Source organism: Lampris incognitus, chromosome 14 (assembly GCF_029633865.1).
Source record: "Lampris incognitus isolate fLamInc1 chromosome 14, fLamInc1.hap2, whole genome shotgun sequence".
In the NCBI taxonomy this organism is placed as follows: domain Eukaryota; kingdom Metazoa; phylum Chordata; class Actinopteri; order Lampriformes; family Lampridae; genus Lampris; species Lampris incognitus.
The window spans coordinates 29,690,225-29,703,143 of record NC_079224.1 but is presented as its reverse complement, the minus strand read 5'-3'; positions in this window follow the sequence as shown (position 1 = coordinate 29,703,143).

Genomic DNA, 12,919 nt, shown 5'->3' with positions numbered 1-12,919 from the left:
GTAAGGCTGGCTAGATAAACAACATGCTTGTCTTCCCCAGCAACAGGTGGGAGGCTAGCGCGGAGCAAACAGCTCGCAGTATGGTTATCGTAGCACCAAACAACCTAGATGTAAACATAGTAATTGTGCACCCTTGTGCACAGTCACACACATCTCTCTAACAGACATGCACACATTTACACAGACACACATTATTGTAAATATGCACACACATTACCGCACAAACATTAACACACAGGTATGTGTATACACACATAAACACACATGGCCACAGCGTGCGTATGTTCCAGTTCCTTCTGTAGAGGCGGTGGCCTGGCGTTCCTAATCCAGCTATGCAGTGGGTGCTAAATCTTCTTTATGTTGGTGCCCAATGGGAAGGCCTGGGGCTTGGAGGCTATGGGCTTTCCATAAGCTCAGACTTGGGCCTTGAAAGCAGCTCAGACGCTGAGGGGAAGAGGGTCCCAGCGCTTCACCAGAGCTGTCAGCCAGTTGTTGACCTGGCCATGTTCCCAAACTACAGACTGCTTGTATTCTCAATCAGGGGGCCTGTCACTAAATGTTAGGACGGCATTTGACCACAGTTTTGAAGGACAGGCCGCCATGTTGAAGGAGTGACAGGGAACAGAGGGATCATGACCTTTGTGTTTCTTCACCTCCTTACCTTTCTAAATTTCATTGCATGGTGGTGGTGTTGGCGACGGGTTTCATTTTCATTATTTGCCCAGCCCGGTGGTAAAAAGCAGAGAGGAGAGAAGTGGGTGGGTGGTAAGGAAACCGTTCAAAGGTTTGACCTGTTCCCCTTCCCCCACCAGCACACACACACACACACACACACACACACACACACACACACACACACACACACACACACACACACACACACACATACCACTGACCCCACTGTACAGTCAGATTATGACTTGCACACACACACACACACACACACACACACACACACACACACACACACACACACACACACACACCCTGTCTACCTAAGAGGTTAATTCCTTTTTTTTAGTAAGATATTTAGACATATCGATATCCTTAGGTATACAGATATCAATATTGTTCGATAGTCTTAGTTTTTTCTTCTTAGAAGCTGTGTTCATATGCTTGACTCTTGTATGGGGTGCATCCCACCAAGACGAATTTTGAAGTATTTGTCGCCTGTTAATGAAACTGGTAATCTTGAACTTTCTTATGTATGAAACTGAAATGAAACTGGTAATCTTGAACTTTTTCATTTTTCGTGTTGTGTCACTATCTATCACTGACAATGGTAAAACAATGAAAGCCTTTGCTTCTGAAAAGGGTTTGCATTGTAAAAAATGCTGTTGGTATGACACTGCGTGAAAAAATCTAAAACTGTGCATTGGAACTGACATGTTTAGCCCAGTCAGCGGTGATTGGCCGACGAGAGGATAAGGCGGAGCTTCCTCTCTGGTGGACCAACCAGAGAGAAGCATCAAAGATCGTCAGCAAGCGATAGATAATAATCTAACAGGGAGAGGAAATCTTCAAGATTGCCACTTTGAACTGAAACTGAATTCTTTAACTCTTGGGTATGTGAATATAAAGCAAATTCCCTGTTCTCATAACTCAAGGCTAAATTACAGCTGCAAGTTAAGATGGCATGCCTTTTTCCCCACGTTTTCACAGCTAACTAACTAGTGGCCTGACCTATATCTCTGGGTAACATGACACCCACCTCGCACCCCCGTTATATAGTATGTACCAGGAAGTCAACACCGAGGCAGCCTTTCAAGAGTCACATACGCCAACAGCACAATCTGCAACCTGAGTCCACAGTTGCCAAAAGGAAAAAATACAGTTTCACAATGAGAGACCCGCCACCCCTGGGAAAGATAGTGACAACAACTTTTGCAGAATGATTGATAAGTGGTGATGAAAAGGTATTGCAATGCTTTTTAAAGAATAGAGATTGGGAAAGTCCTTGATGATGTTTGCTGAGACTGGTCTCTCTCTGTTTTAGAAGCATTGAACATTGGATTTGAGTAATTTTTTATATCTACATGGTGGATACAAAGCAATGCTAAAGTGAACTCTTCAAAAAGTCTTTGTGCATGCTCAATAATCTAGGTAAGAAAATCACAGAACGTTGAATCAGTTCATCTGGACACAACATTTATTGAGAGAAACGTTTCATCACTCATCTAAGTGACGTCTTCAGTTTAAACTGACTGCAGGTATCCGCACCCTTATAAACAATACAGCTGCATAATGACCGAAACCAACGACCAGTTTCACATGCAAATTGCTGAGCGCATTAACTACAGTTTCAAAATGTCTTCTTCTTTCTTCTTAAATGCTGAATCAAACCCCTTCTATAAGTAACAGTTTGCTGCAGTTGTGATCTAGTTTGTTGAGGACTGTAAGTGCAAGCCAAGTTTGTGGGGGTTTGGGCCTTCAAACAACAACAACGACAGCAACAACACTTATCTGGCCCGGCTCTTGTGTTTTTAAATGCAGAAATTTGAGGAAATATGTTTGAGTTATTTACTGTGTATCTATTACTACCGTTCAGCAACCCCTATTTATACCTACTGTTCATATTGTGCTTTTGGAAGCCACAATGAGGAGGCAACATGTTGCACCTTTAAAGGGAAACATTCATGGATGTCCGGGTAGCGTAACGGTCTGTTCCATTGCCTACCAACACATGGGGATCGCTGGTTCGAATCCCCATGTTACCTCCGGCTTGGTCGGGCGTCCCTACAGACACAATTGGCCTTGTCTGTGGGTGGGAAGCCAGATTTGGGTATGTGTCCTGGTCGCGGCACCAGCGCCTCATCTGGTCGGTCGGGGCGCCTGTTCAGGGGGGAGGAGGAACTGGGAGGAATAGTGTGATCCTCCCACACGCTACATCCCCCTGGTGAAACTCCTCACTGTCAGGTGAAAAGAAGCAGCTGGCGACTCCACATGTATGAGAGGAAGCATGTGTCAGTGTCTGCGTGGGTTCCCTCTGGGGGCTCCGGTTTCCTCCCACAGGCCAAAGACATGTAAGTCAGGTGAATTGGCCATAGTAAATTGTCCCTAGGTATGAATGTTTGTGTGTGTGTGTGTGTGTGTGTGTGTGTGTGTGTGTGTGTGTGTGTGTGTGTGTGTGTGTGTGTGTGTGTGTGTGTGTGTGTGTGTGTGTGTGTGTGTGGGCCCTGTGATGGCCTGGCAGCCTGTCCAGGGTGTCTCGCCGCCTGCCACCCAATGACTGCTGGTATAGGCTCCAGCATCCCCGCGACCCTGAGAAAAGGATAAGCGGTTCAGCTAATGGATGGATGTGTGTCTCTAAAACAATGCTGAAATTGTGTGGGAGAAAGTGGGCATGACTGTGAAAACCAAAACCCTTACTTCCTGCTTTGTTGCTACCTTCAATGGGCTACATCAACATCAGCTAAATAGTATAAGAATATATAAAAACAGCTCTACATACAGCTGTTGCAGCAAATACGACTGAATCCCATGTAAAGATAGTGATTCAAGGAGTGACTCCCCACGATGTCACTAGTGGACACTTTTCCACATGATTTTGGTGGCATTTCAGAGTGTGCAGAAGACTGCTCAGTGTTATGGCTTCTATAGAGAGAAGGTTGAAAATTGTCATTGTTTCCCTTTAAGTTCCCCGAACAGCTCTGTGTATTTCTGTGATGAGTGGTGTCCAGTTTAAAACCCCAACACACCTACCCCTTCCATTTACCTCATCCCAAAAGGCTTTCTTTACTATCTCTTAGCTTTGTTTGAATCTTTCTGATCCTTGCAAGTGCCGATTGATGCTAATGTCATGACACAGACCAAGTAAAGTACATTCGAGTACATTGAAGTTTCCTGCGGTCTAAAGGTGTCCGCGCTCCCTGCCAAGAGAGACCGATTTCAAAAAGGTAGGCCTTTCTAAAAACTGGAGGATCCAATCACAGCTTTAGAGGACAGATCCATGTTAACAACAATGGTAGCATTGATAAAATCTCAAGTCTTACAGTGTGGAGTGATTTACATCACACACCGGGGTCATGTGAAATGTTCTAATATATGGTTGTTGTGACACCCCTCCAGTAATAATCACTACCATCATTGTCAACATCCTTCACTGCATAGCCTCCTTGGATCCGTATCCAAAACTGGGATTGGACTACCTGGGACGAGCCTGCCTTTTTGAAATTGCCGTCAGTTCTCATGAAAGGCCAATGTGACGGACTTGCAAGATTGGTGTGCCTCGTGAGGCTAGAGTGACCAGAACGAAAATAAACTTAGAGTAGGTGATGATGCCCGTGGTTTTCACAGATCTAGGAGAAAAAGGAGTGATATGTCTATTGAGAAATGAAGAGACAACTCACCCAGGCTGTGATCGATCCTCTCCTTTAATTTGTTAATGGCCAGCTTGACCCCCCTGGCCTCATCTCTCCTCTCCAAGCTCAAATTGTTTCTAAACAAGTTTACTTTGTGAAGCTCCTGGCTCCTCTGATTTCGTTTGTATTGGGCCGATGGGGACGCAGGCTTTTGTGTCACAAATCATTATTGTTATTGCATTTTGTGTGTGTGTGTGTGTGTGTGTGTGTGTGTGTGTGTGTGTGTGTGTGTGTGTGTGTGTGTGTGTGTGTGTGTGTGTGTGTGTGTGTGTGTGTGTGTGTGTGTGTGTGTGTATCTGGGAGAGTGGATGTGTGGGTTTGCTTATTTGTCTTTCACGGTCCGTGTGCATATGTTTCTGTTGTTTGTTATATGCCTGAGAAGGTTTGCTGTGTCAGTGTGTCTGTGTGCATGTGTATTCCTGATATTGATCGAACCGTTTAGCAAGTCCAATCTTTCATCAACTTGTGAGGTCACCATCCCGGACTCTCACCATAATGTCATCACTCGTCAACACATGATGGGCTATATTTTAATGATCTAAGCGCATGGTCTAAAGCGCATGGCGCAAGTGCATTCAGAGTGTGTCCAAATCCATTTTTGCTAGTTTAACGGTAGATAATCTGGGCGCATGCTTCTAAGTGGTTGTATTTAGTCTCTTAATTAATCATAGGCGTGTTTTGGGTGTAACATTAAATAAACCGATCAGAGTGTCATCTCCCATTCCCTTAAAAAAAAAAAGAAGAGAAAAAAAGGTGCGCCTGCCCCTTGGCGGATTGCTGTTATAGTGGCAGATTTGCCAAGTAGTAGGTGCATTGTGTAGGCGCCTATGTAGGCACATACTACTATCCTAACACTACAACGACCGGGATTTCACTCCGACCTGAAACGACCATTAAATTCTATATTCCGTCAAGATAAATACGCAATCGAGATATTAATGTATACGTCTGTTAGGAAACGACTGACACCAAAATTTAAATTTTAACAACTATAATACTATTTTTAAACAATTCTCAGACTGACATGGTCGAACTTGAATAGCAAAATTTAAAAAGTGAAACTATTACCCTGAAAAAAGCGGTAAACCCATATTGCTAATCTAACAAACGTAACTGCCTTTAAAACGTGAAATGTAAAAAAAGAACTGAACGTTGTAAAGAAAATGACGCGAACAATACACGTGACGTGACGCACACGATGACGCGCAAATTACACGCGGTCAATTTGACTGCATCGTTTTATTTTTTCTTTTCACAAAGCTATTAAACGTTGACAATCCAAAGTGACCGCCATGGTCGTTCTACTACTTTTTAAAGTTCCGGTCGTTGTTTGGGACTGTTTAAATTGTTATTTTCAGTTCTTTTTACATTTCACATTTTATAGGCCTCGTTACGTTTGCTAGATTAGGTGTTTTCCGTTATATTTTTCAGGTAATATTTTCACTTTTTAATTTTGCTATTCAAGTTCGACGATGTCTCTCTGAAGTTTAAATTGTTTCAAAATAGTATTATGGTTGTTAAAGGGTTAATTTTGGTGTCAGTCGTTTCCTAACAGACATACTAAGATGCAATGCGTTAATATCTCAATTGGGTATTTATCCTGAACTCAGAATATAGAGTTTAAAAACCGGCGGTCATTTTGATCACCCATGGTCGTTTTAGGTAGATCTTATAACGTCTTTTTTATTTTTGTGCGATTGATCTGAAACGCATTTTAATGCAAATATATGCAATTTTAGGAGCATTCAGGGAGCGGCAGATCTGTATCTTCCCCCCCCCACAAAGTTATTAATCCAAAACAGTCATAATGACCGTCTTGGTCGTTCTAATGCGCCCTTAAAATAATAGTAAAATACTGCGCCATCAACTTTGTAATGTTTATGGTTTATAATGCACGTGATGCTTTTGTGATTTGATGTTGTTTCATTTCATTCATTGAGGGGCGCTCTTGGTTCATTTTATTGTAAGTGGTTGTGGGTTGAAGGAAAGAAAAAAACCCCGGAACTGTAGAATCGTTTTGGATAGTTACGCTTGCCAAGCATAGACGCTGAATAAGTTAATGAAGGAATTTAAACCTTACATTGCTGTCTTGGAATTAGATTTAATAACTCTGCAGACTTAACACCAGGTATTTGTTGTCGCGCAATTGCTTTCCGCTGCTTCAAGATAGCGATGCGCCTCTTGGGCGCCAGGGTATCGTAGCGGTCTATTCCATTGCCTACCAAAACGGGAATCGGCGGATTGAATCCCCGTGTTACCTCCGGCTTGGTCGGGTGGCCGTGTCTGCGGGTGGGAAGCCGGATGTGGGCATGTGTCCTGGTCGCTGCACTAGCGCCTCCTGTGGTCGGTCGGGGTAGCGTGATCCTCCCACGTGCTACGTCCCTGGCGAAACTCCTCACTGTCAGGTGAAAGGAAGCGGCTGGCGACTCTACATGTATCGGGAAACGTGGTAGTCTGCAGCCTTCCCAGAATCAGCAGAGGGGGTGGAGCAGCGACCGGGACACCACGGAAGAGTAGGGTAATAGACCCTTTTACAGTTTGTAAACAGTGATGACGTAGGTGTGGATGCGCGCGCATTCAGGTAACGGAAGTATGGCGGAGTTAGCTAGTTTGTCAAACTATGCAAGGGGTTTAACGACAAAAGATCACGAAAGTTACCTGAATAAATTAACTTTGGCGAACGGCAACCGACTTCCAGATCCGTGTGGTATTACCGAGTGGGTGGAAGACGTTACTAAGTGGCCTAATATCCAGTGGCCAGATATATATATATATATATATATACACACACACATATATACATATATATACATATACACACACACATATATACATATATACACACACACATATATATATACATATACACACATATATATATATACATATATATACATATACACACACACACATATATATATATATACATATACACACACACACACACATATATATATATATATATACGACTTCCAGATCCGTGTGGTATTACCGAGTGGGTGGAAGACGTTACTAAGTGGCCTAATATCCAGTGGCCAGATATATATATATATATATATATATACACACATATATATATATATATATATATATATATATATATATATATATATACACACATATATATATATACACATACACTACCGTTCAAAAGTTTGGGATCACCCAAACAATTTTGTGTTTTCCATGAAAAGTCACACTTATTCACCACCATATGTTGTGAAATGAATAGGAAATAGAGTCAAGACATTGACAAGGTTAGAAATAATGATTTGTATTTGAAATAAGATTTTTTTTACATCAAACTTTGCTTTCGTCAAAGAATCCTCCATTTGCAGCAATTACAGCATTGCAGACCTTTGGCATTCTAGCTGTTAATTTGTTGAGGTAATCTGGAGAAATTGCACCCCACGCTTCCAGAAGCAGCTCCCACAAGTTGGATTGGTTGGATGGGCACTTCTTGCGTACCATACGGTCAAGCTGCTCCCACAACAGCTCAATGGGGTTCAGATCTGGTGACTGCGCTGGCCACTCCATTACCGATAGAATACCAGCTGCCTGCTTCTGCTCTAAATAGTTCTTGCACAATTTGGAGGTGTGTTTAGGGTCATTGTCCTGTTGTAGGATGAAATTGGCTCCAATCAAGCGCTGTCCACTGGGTATGGCATGGCGTTACAAAATGGAGTGATAGCCTTCCTTATTCAGAATCCCTTTTACCCTGTACAAATCTCCCACCTTACCAGCACCAAAGCAACCCCAGACCATCACATTACCTCCACCATGCTTAACAGATGGCGTCAGGCATTCTTCCAGCATCTTTTCATTTGTTCTGCGTCTCACAAACGTTCTTCTTTGTGATCCAAACACCTCAAACTTGGATTCATCAGTCCACAACACTTTTTTCCAGTCTTCCTCTGTCCAATGTCTGTGTTCTTTTGCCCATCTTAATCTTTTTCTTTTATTGGTCAGTCTCAGATATGGCTTTTTCTTTGCCACTCTGCCCTGAAGCCCAGAATCCCGCAGCCGCCTCTTCACTGTAGATGTTGACACTGGTGTTTTGCGGGTACTATTTAATGAAGATGCCAGTTGGGGACCTGTGAGGCGTCTGTTTCTCAAACTAGAGACTCTAATGTACTTATCTTCTTGCTCAGTTGTGCAACGCGGCCTCCCACTTCTTTTTCTACTCTGGTTAGAGCCTGTTTGTGCTGTCCTCTGAAGGGAGTAGTACACACCGGTGTAGGAAATCTTCAATTTCTTAGCAATTTCTCGCATGGAATAGCCTTCATTTCTAAGAACAAGAATAGACTGTCGAGTTTCAGATGAAAGTTCTCTTTTTCTGGCCATTTTGAGAGTTTAATTGACCCCACAAATGTGATGCTCCAGAAACTCAATCTGCTCAAAGGAAGGTCAGTTTTGTAGCTTCTGTAACGAGCTAAACTGTTTTCAGATGTGTGAACATGATTGCACAAGGGTTTTCTAATCATCAATTAGCCTTCTGAGCCAATGAGCAAACACATTGTACCATTAGAACACTGGAGTGATAGTTGCTTGAAATGGGCCTTTATACACCTATGTAGATATTGCACCAAAAACCAGACATTTGCAGCTAGAATAGTCATTTACCACATTAGCAATGTATAGAGTGTATTTCTTTAAAGTTAAGACTAGTTTAAAGTTATCTTCATTGAAAAGTACAGTGCTTTTCCTTCAAAATATGGACATTTCAATGTGATCCCAAACTTTTGAACGGTAGTGTATATATATATATATATACACATTTGGTGGAGAAACCGAGCGTATACACAAGAGACAAGTTCGGGGCATACAAGTCACTGGATGCTTACAACTATGTTGTCTGCGGTCACGTACAAAATGTAAAATACCATGACATAGACTCTGAGTTTTGTGTCCTGAAATCCGAAGTCTTGCCATGTCAAAGACAAGGACACAAGACGGCTATGTGCGAGGCATGGCTCATCATAAACAAACCCGAGAACTACGTCCTCACAGCCAATTGTACCTGCATGGCAGGGTGAGTATTTTTTGACCTGTTGCTTTTCTAGTTTGCTCAGGGTTAATGATATCGGCCTAGTTGTTGTGAAAACATGAAATCTGCTTCTATTTTACTGTCATTTTCTCCCCTCATCACATCAAAATGTGCCCTTCCCTGTAGCTCAGTCATGATAAACGGGGCATGAAATTCACATTATCATGAACTACACACGGTGTCTTGTTGATTCAGAGTTCCAGCTGTGGTTGTTATGAATTTGCAGTGGAAAAATGCGAAATTATATAGTAGAATGTACAATCTTCTCAGCCACAGCCTAATTTTGACTGAGATTAAACGTTAATTGCAAGCCCTGGTCATCAAATTAAAACATATATTGGATAAGTCAATATGTTTTATTCTGTCTTTTTCACATTTCAGACTTGGGTCATGTTGCAGCCATGCAGCAGCAATTTTATTTAAAGTTAAATAAAACTTCTGCTCCTCTTCCTCGTCTGAATCCGTGAATGAATGGGGAGACTTGGGGATAGCGTTTCACTTCTGTTGCCTAAATGCGTGCGCATACTTTTGATGACATAGGCTGCTGGTTTGAACCCGGCTTCTCCTTGTCACCTCTGTGTCCTTGAGCAAGGCACTGAACCCCAAACTGCTCTGTAAAGTACACGCAAGATGTGTACTTTACTTTAAAGCGCTTTGAGGGCTCTGCTGAATAGGAAAGTGATATATAGCATCTACTTTTGTCCCTTGAAATCGTCATTCAGTGCATTTATGTACAATCCAACACCATAACATGCGGATGTGTATTTCCCATCCTGTTCGAGTGTTAGGTGTTAGCCAGCTAAAAGGCAAATAGCTGCCTTGTTTGTAATGTACAAAAACAACTTGGGCTTAATCTGCCTGGTGACCACCACTAGTGCATGGACGTATGACTGGAAAAACTGAGAAAAGAATCCAGTCTCTCTCTCTCTCTCTCTCTCTCTCTCTCTCGCTCTCTCTCTCTCTCTCTCTCTCTCTCTCTCTCTCTCTCTCTCTCTCTCTCTCTCTCTCTCTCTCTCTCTCTCTCTCACTCACTCTGTCAATTCAATTCAAGTGACTTTATTGGCATGACTGCATACAATACAACGTTGCCAAAGCATATTAACACAAACTATACAATCATAATAACCATAGAAAATAAACAATAACAACACAAAAGGGCATAGAGAACAATATGAGCTATGGAAGGTATGTAAGCATGATATAAGATATAAACATACAACAAATGAATTATTTATTAATAAACATTAATTATTTGCAATGTAGGACAGGGGGCTCACAGAACTGCGGAGCTCATGGCAGGCTCTTGCATATCTTGCCACCAGTCTACAGCAGTCTTCCCCTCTCTCAGTAGCACCCAAAGTCTCTTAGACAGGAAATCTGGGAATATATTTATTATTTTTGCAAAAATTGGTCTCTTAAAACTTTGATATTGGCTGCAGTGAGTTAGGTGGTGCATCTCTTTCTCTACTGTTCCCTGGTCACAGTAAGAACCCAACCTCTCCTCTCTCGGCAGGTTGTGTTCACTTAGTCTGTACTTACTCAGTGTTGTCCTCAGTTTTATATCAAATACTGTGGGTTACATATGTTTCCACTTTGTTCTAGGATTTTATTAGTTCTGTCCAGTAATCTATGTAGGTTATTTGTCTTTTTCTTTCATCATGATTTGGTTGGGTCTAATTTTCTGAGTGCATGCGTTCTGAAGCTGAGGTGTCTGTCCCTCTCACCTTCTCTTGGGAGGGTGGAGTAGAGGTGTTTGCTAAGTTGTCTACTGTAAATTCTCAAATAGTAGGCGGGGCCTATAGAACCAGGCCTTAATTTGAGAGAGACTGTTATTAGAGATAAGCCATTATTTCTAATTTGTCCTGTTTTCAATAGTATATTTTCCAATATTTTTGTACCGTAATGTATAATTTCTAATTTGGACTTTTTGAAAGAAGACATGCTGTGGAGCTTATGAAATAACTGCTGTTATTTCGTTAACTTGTTATTAATTTTTTTACGGTAATATTGATTGGCTGTCCAACAGAAGCATCACTACCCTGGCATTATGTTTCAATCTTTCTTCCTGCTGAGGCTTTTTCCAACACGTCCAACCTGTTTGCCACTACATCAGTGTGGTTGCAACTTGGTCAAAAATTTCCAACAACCTGGGTTAGCATTATGTAACCCAACTCCATGGTCCAGATGGGTAAAATAACAATTTGATAATGGAGAAATGTCATGGACTTCAGCTTTAAAAAGTGAATCTCAGAGCAACAGTGCCGAGTACGGCATGACTAGACGTTGTATTGATGTAATTAAATCTGTGGAAATATGCTTTATTTTAGACCATCCTTTATTTGTCCCAAATAAGCTGCATCCTTGACTAGTATTTGAGAACCAGCCATTATTTGACACGCAGCTTTTGTTTGAGAATTTACAGGAAATGAGGATGGCTGTTACCCCAGTTGTCATTTTGTGGAAGGGTCCTGTTTGCCAATAATTTGATTGCCTCAGCGCTATGGCACAAGTTTGGTGTCTTACTTCCAATGAGGGCCCTAATTGAAGAGATGCAGAGGACCATAATAAACTTCTTCTGGTTTTGGGCAGCACTGCATATGGGCAGCTGGCTTACACTTGCCAATTGAGGAAGGAGCATAAGGCCTCATAGTCATTGCCTCCAGGCAGCTCTCAGACTTGAGGCAGCCCAGTGACTATGGTATCACTTGAGGCAGAGATGACTTGACACAGCTGAATTGTTATTAAAGGGGAAAAAAATAAAAATTCTTCATTATACAGTTGTATATAGCATTCCTTAGTCCTACAGGCATGGCGGGTTCTCCAGACCACAAGAGTTCCTGGTGCTCTATGAGAGATGCAGCTTTTTAAAGATCCAAAGATCAGATCCCCCAGGCTGCTGTCTAGGATTGTGTTGGAAGTCTGTACAGTCTTGCCAGATCCCCTGAAATAGTCTGCTGAAAACAGTACTAAACTCTGACCAGTAGCATGATGAGGATGTGTCACATTTCCTATCCCTGACTGATGCACCAGCTGTTGGGAAGTGGCAGTAGGGGAGGACCTTGCTCTGTCTGTGTAAAGGTATTGTCCTTAAGCTCTTTGGCAGGGCTGAAGCACCGAGGTGGACTGAGATTTTTGGCTCAGATGATTCACCAAAAGGCTGCTGGCGATTCTTGTGCAAGCTGCCTGTTGTCCAATGGAGGGCAGGTGCCGGGGCAATTGCTACGAACAGACACAAAGCACACCTTAATACTAGAAAAGGGTAGGGATGTCAATTTTGTTCATGGTCAGAATCAGAGGCTCATCTTTTAATTCAGTTTTCTGGGCTGAGAGAATTGTCTAAGGCAGGGATGGGCACCATGATCCAGAAAGGGCTGGTGTGGGTGCAGGTCTTTGTTCCCAACCAAGCAGTTACACACCTGATTCTATTAGTCAAGGAAGACTTGCTAAGGATCTTGATTTGTAGACTTGGATGTGTAACTGCTTGGTTGGAACAAAGACCTGCACCCACACT